The sequence below is a fragment of the Thamnophis elegans genome, chromosome 10 (genome assembly GCF_009769535.1).
Source record: "Thamnophis elegans isolate rThaEle1 chromosome 10, rThaEle1.pri, whole genome shotgun sequence".
In the NCBI taxonomy this organism is placed as follows: Eukaryota; Metazoa; Chordata; class Lepidosauria; order Squamata; family Colubridae; genus Thamnophis; species Thamnophis elegans.
Window position 1 is genome coordinate 39,253,155 of NC_045550.1, and position 6,605 is coordinate 39,259,759.

Genomic DNA, 6,605 nt, shown 5'->3' on the forward strand with positions numbered 1-6,605 from the left:
CTGGCTATCGATAGAGGGCTCTACTGTACCTCCTGAGGTGGATTGGTCAGCCATTGTAACATTAGAAGTGAAAAGACTCAAAGAGCACAGAAAGCACAGGTTTTACTATGCAAGAAAGGCGGGCCGCATGGTCAGCAGGAACAGCAGTAGCACGATCCTCACACCAGGGCAACCAGGGCCGAAGTGAGGAAAGTGGGAGGGCCGATGAGTCAGCAGCCTTTTGGGCGCGAAGAACTGCAACGCCCCGATCTCGGCTGCCTAAGGCGCATGCACTAAAAATGGCCCCAAAATGGCGACCGCAACTCGGGCGCCAAATTTAAACATGCCCTTCAGCCAGCAAACCGCCCTGTGGCTCCCACAACGAGGAACGCTTCGGCGGTAGAGGCAGCGCACTCCCGGAGCAAACAGCGACCAAGGAGCTGGACAAACCATGCCGCGAACGGCAGGTGGCTCCCAGCTGTCTCCCAGTCATCCGACACGGCCGGAAAGCTTTAGGCGCGGACAGCAGAGCTAGCGGCAATAAAATTCCTCCCAGCAGCCCCAGTTGCCAAGCCCCAAATCAACGGCTTCGAGAGCCTGCCGGCAAGCCTCAATCCAACAGCTCCAAGAGCCTGCCTCCAAGTCCCAAATGTAACGGCTGCAAACACCAGTAAATTACCTGCCACAAAGTAATAAGACATGGAAGGACTGGGCAGGCAGTGAACTGCCGCCTCTCCCTTGTCTCACAATAACAAGTTAAAGACACAATCATCCACTTGCAGAATCCAAGCTGAAGCATAAATTTTGTTCCATTAGTCTGGAGAAAAATTGTATACGTCTCTTATGGCTGGACTGAGTTAAAAAACTGACCCATCCAGTCAGAGGAGGCGTGGTCACCAATTTACATAACTCAGTCTCTAGGCTAATGGACAACGTTAACCCATGCTTGGATTCCCCAAGCAGCACACAGGAGAAAGTTTTATTTCAGTAGTAGCCTCTGCTGTAATATACTGTATCTTGAAGTCCACAAGTAATAACATTTAAAAATATTTAACTTCTACAAATTGCAAAGAAAAACTCTTTGATAAATGCAAATACAACAAATTACTATTTTACTGTACACTTCTTTTAAAAAGCCAGAGAAAGAAAAGAGAATTAATAGTTTGGAGCATAATGTACAATCCTAAACATATTTAAAGAGGAATGCTTAAAATCCATAGTATAAAAGTTTTAGATCCCTCACTATTCAAACTACACTCTTCATCATGTGAAGATGGTAAAAGCCAGACCAACTATGAAGCTAAAATCCAGGTAGTGCATGAAAATATAAAGCTTCCAAATAAATGGTTTGCTGATACACTCCTAAAGAGTTACCATAGCTGTGTCATTTTGTAGAATCACTGGCCCATGAAGTTAAACAGAAGTAGCAGCAATAGTAAATAGCTTCTCTCCAGTGCTTATACATTAACAAGTCTGCTTCCATTTCTTTTGGTGATATTCTAACATTCCAGCAGCCCACATATGCTCCAAAGCAGCTGTCATTCATTAAATATGAACTGCCAAAGGCCAGGGTCCTCCCAGAGAAGTTCACAGTTGGCTTTGCAAAGAAAATAAATAATCTCCGGGTCTTACACATCCATTAGCTATGATGCAAAGTTCTTGTGCTATATGTGGTGTGTATTTTCAGATTGGGCATATGCAGCCACATTAGATCAGATAGTATATCTCTTTTGGACAATATGCATCAATTTTGAATGAAATATACTCTTTTTCATATATAAAGACCCAGCCATAAATCAGGAGGAAAAAATGATCTTAATAAATCATAGAGTATTGTGCTATACTGGCCTCCACAAGAGTTCAAAACTGTAAGTCTCAATGTCCCAGACCCAAGAAAGAAAAAAAGGAGGTAAGTGCTATGTTTCAATTATTTGTACATTTATTTTTCCTTGATCATAATCATACTATATTGTAGCATTTTAAATATTATTCTAAATAATGGGGTGGAGGGGTTCATGGGTTATATCTGGGAGAGGTTGAACATGAGTCAGAGGACAATTAATTCTCTTTGATGGTGAGATTCACATAGGGTATACTTACAATGTCTGTATTATTAAATATCCTGGTTAATAATAGGGCAGAATCCTTAATAGAACAGGGGAGAAGGGAAAATGCCAGATTTGTAGCTTCTATTTCTGGATTGACTTTCAGTCAGATGTATTTTAGAGTTCAGACCAATGGAGATAAATACATTTAACTCAGTCCCACTTTCTGATGTAGGTTTTGCATTTTATTGTTTTAATGGATCTTATTTTCACTGCTGTGAATTGATTCTACTTTTTACAAGAAAATCAACCTGGAGCATAATGTTTTATAAACAACCCAAAATTGGTTTCAGCACTTATAGAAGTATGAGATGCTTATTGTATTGATAGGTTTCTATTTGAGGGTGGCTGTCTCTAGTAGTGCCTAAGGTCAAATCTCACAGGATAAAAGATGCATATTTGTGAGGAACACGTTGAATACATTTCTGCTTCAATGTGATATCCAGCAAATCCCCTTCTGCTCAAGTTACCATGTGTTGTATGGAACCTGATGTCTTTTACTGTCCATCTTGAATGAACAGGCTGGTGTTTAGGTCATAATACATTATTACAGGAAAAAGTAGCATAGGTTTATGCATAAATGGACATGAGGGAGAAAAATATAATTGGAGTCATAATAGCCAGAGCCACATGCAAACCATATGGTATGCTCAAACTGAGGCAATCCAAAAATAGAACTAAACACTTCATATGCCCAGAAAAAGCTGTACCTTAACAACTAATGTCATCAAGATGAAAAGGCAAAGAAAGCAACATCTCCATTACTCGGAACAGAAAGCACTGCTCATATTATCCTTTCTAATCCCTCTATCATAAAACAGACCCTCCATGTTTCTTTCAAAATCCTTATGGAATCAGTTCTCATTCCTTCTCCTCCATTTATGTAGGGTTCCTGTTACTGCTAATTCTGAGTGTCTCTGTTAATCTCACTAAACTGATGCATCACAGTTAGTTGGGGGGGGGGGACCCAGCTGTCTCTCCCCTGAACCCACTTACATTCTTCTCTCTGTTCCAAGCAAGTTCTCATAACTGAAGTCACATCATGACTCCCATTACATTCTTCATTGCTCTTCAGAAAACAGACTTTCAATGATGAAGTTTGATTTATAAAAATAATGACCTGAATGACATTCACTAAAATGTAAGGATGTAATTAGCGTTATTATGCTAATACATTTTTTTTAAAAAAATCAGCATTATGAAATAAAATCCAATGTTGTGTTCCTATGAACATACAGATTTTTCTTAAGTTATATTTAAGATAAAACAGTTTAAAACATATTTTAAGAAAGGAGAAGCCATGAGACTGCTATAATATAATAACAAGAAAGAATAATAACTAATAAAGAATAGAATGAGAATAGAATTAAGTGATCAAAACAACCTAGCCAACTTCTTTCAACTCTACAGTTGAAAGAGATACTCCACAATATATCTCTGAATTTATTGTTATGTCAAGTCATTCTATCCTATTCTATTGACTATTAACAAGGCCAGAAATAAGGTGTAGTCCTAAGGTTGTTTCATTTGCAAAATATAAATGAGTAAATGCTAAAACAAGTTGAGTGGTAGTGAGGCAAGTTATGGCCCTGGCAGGTATCATTTCTAAATAACTGACAAATTAAAATGTTTAAAAATGAAATTGCAAGGAGTAAAAAAGTAATTATTAGTCATAAAATTATGGTTCAAACTTTTTGCTGAATTGCAAGAACACTGGCTTGCTATGCATGTACAAATAAATAAATATTTTTTTCATATTCATCGCCTACAACTACTGAGTACCAAATGATTACTTAAGATTCAATATACTGTACTCTTAATCAATTTAATATTGCAACTTTTATGTCTCAAAAAAAAATAGAACACAATTTTGCAACATTTGCTTACCCATCAACTAGTTTGCAATGTAGGTATGTGGCAACTGCTATGTGCAGTTGTGAACAACTCTATATCAAGAGTTTAACAAGGAAGGGAGAGCATGAACAATATATATTAGAAATTCTTTTCAAACTGTTTAGCAGCATAGAAAGCATTTGTATTTGCTTCTAGGTGTTTTAGTGTCTGTATGTGCCCACGTCTGTATTTTGTTTCTGGGGGGTAGTCAGGTTTTGTGGTGCATACATGTTGACTGTGTGTATGTGAGCATCCATGAGAGTCTAATTCAGAGGTGGGTTGCTTCCAGTTCAGCCCAGTTTGGCCGAACTGGTAGTAGCAGTGGCATCAGGCTCCACCCCACACAGACGCACAAGTGAGATAGTAAAAAAAATATAAACCTACCACTGGTCTAATTGGGAGGGCTATATCTAGATTGCCTCTGAGTAAATAGATATGTGTGAATATGAGGATTAAATTAGGAAAAATGTATGTGCAATCTCATTAAGATACCCTTGCGACCAGTGGTGGGTTTCAAATTTTTTTAGAACCTATTCTGTGGGTGTGGCTTATTTTGTGGGTGTGGCTTGACTGTCATGTGACTGGGTGGGTATAGCCAACTTGACATCACTAATGCACACTCAGTCACATGACACCTCCCCAAGCCATGCCCACGTGGCAAACATTTTTGGAACTCTGATGAAAGGGAGGGGGAAGAAAGGGGGAAAACTCCCCAAAACAGGCAACTGGCAGATTAAGGGCTGAAATTAGGGAAGATCGGAGAAGCCAGGACAGAAAGGAATCCAGTAGAAAGCTATCACAGGCTGGGGAAAGAACTTGGGAGATCGGAGGGACGGACAGAGGAATCCAGGAGAAAGCTATCACAGGATGGGGGAAGAACTTTGGGAGATCGGGGGGGGGGGGTCAGAGAGGAATCCAGGAGAAAGCTATCACAGGCTGGGATGAGTGAATGACGCAGATGGAAAATGAAAAGAGATAGCATAGCCAAGGGCAAAGGAGCCTGCAGCCTCCTTCATTCACTTCGGGCAATTGGGGGGGGGGGGGGGGCTTTCTCGCATGCCTTCCGGAGAAAGAAAGAAGGTATGCGAGAAAGCCATTTGAATGAAGGAGGCTGCAGGCTCCTTTGCCCCCAGCTATGTGATCTTTCATTCTCTGCTACCTGAACAAGTGAATGAGGCAGATGGAGAATGAAAGGAGATCACGTAAGGTGGGGGGAGTGAATGAGGGGGGGCAGCCAGGAGTCAGCGTTCCGGTACTGTGCCACCTGATGAACGGGTTCTAAAACGTATGCTGAATTTCATGAATGGGTTCTAGCATACTGGTTAGAACTGGCTGAAACCCATCCCTGCTTGTGACTCAGCAATTAGGCTTAGGAGGGGGGGAAAAAATCTTCCTAAGGTTCCATTGGAAATATGACCCATACCATGTAGGAATATGAGATTTGGGATTAACAAAAATGTGTTTTTGATTAAAAATGGAGAGAGAAAGAGAGACTAAGAGAAAATACATTTTATTTTAAAAATTAAGTTGTATATAATATTATGAATAAGATACTTTACTCAGAAATCTTATATTTTGACTTCTTCACTGGGTGGAAACCTCTGTGAACAGGGCCGGTGAGATATTTTCTCTTTCAGCCTGTAAATATACTACTGGTTGGTTTGGGGCCCCCTGAAGAAAATCCTTGAGGAAATGTGTAAAAGGTTCATCTGTGCCTTTACAAATCAGGACCTGATTATAGCCCTGTTTTTGCAATTATTTCAGATCTAGCTTGTCTGGCATCTATTTTTAGCACCAAATTGTTTCCTCAAGAAGAATGTGTCTGCTCATTAACATTAGAGGGATGCACTGGCAGGGCATATTTTAAGGTTCTCTTTTCACTATTACCAAGACTGTCATTTAAGAATAAAACATACAAATTTAATTTTCAGGGGAGAAAAGAAGAGGGAATATTCTGCTGAGACATCTTTTTATTTTCCAGAATTAGCAGTCTGAGGAAAGGATGAAACAAAGGCAACAAAATTTATGTATTCTAGTGCATTGTAAGTGTTCTAAAGAATAAAGTATTGGAACAACCCTTCATTAATATAAACATGAACTAGTCTGAATACTGGCAGATTTAAAGGATTCCTGGAGAAGAGGAGACTTTTAAGTATTCGCTGGAGAATAAAAGGGAAACCTATCATTTTACAACTTTTCATTCTCACCATGATAATGAGGAAGGAGACAGCCCAAAGTAGATTTGTATTTGAGAAAGGCTCAAATAGTGCCCAATACAGAGGTAGAAAGATAATAATAAACTACATAAGGGCCATTTGCACATGAATTTATGATGACAACTACTTCAGTTTTTATCTATGGAAAAGGTGGAAAGCAACAATTGATGGTGTCGCCAGGAAGGATCATGATCTTAAAGACAGTGGGCATGGTGTCACAATTTAAGCAGATCATTATTTAGAGCAGATGAATAGATGATGTCATCTTCACTCCACCCAATATGCTGCCTTCTATTTTTCGAGTTTTAAAATAATGTTATCCAGCTCTACCAGTTGTGACATGTGGTCCAGCTATAGTACCCTGTATTTACCTCAGATAAAAAGATGAGGGCCAATTTTGCTGTTGCTGGCA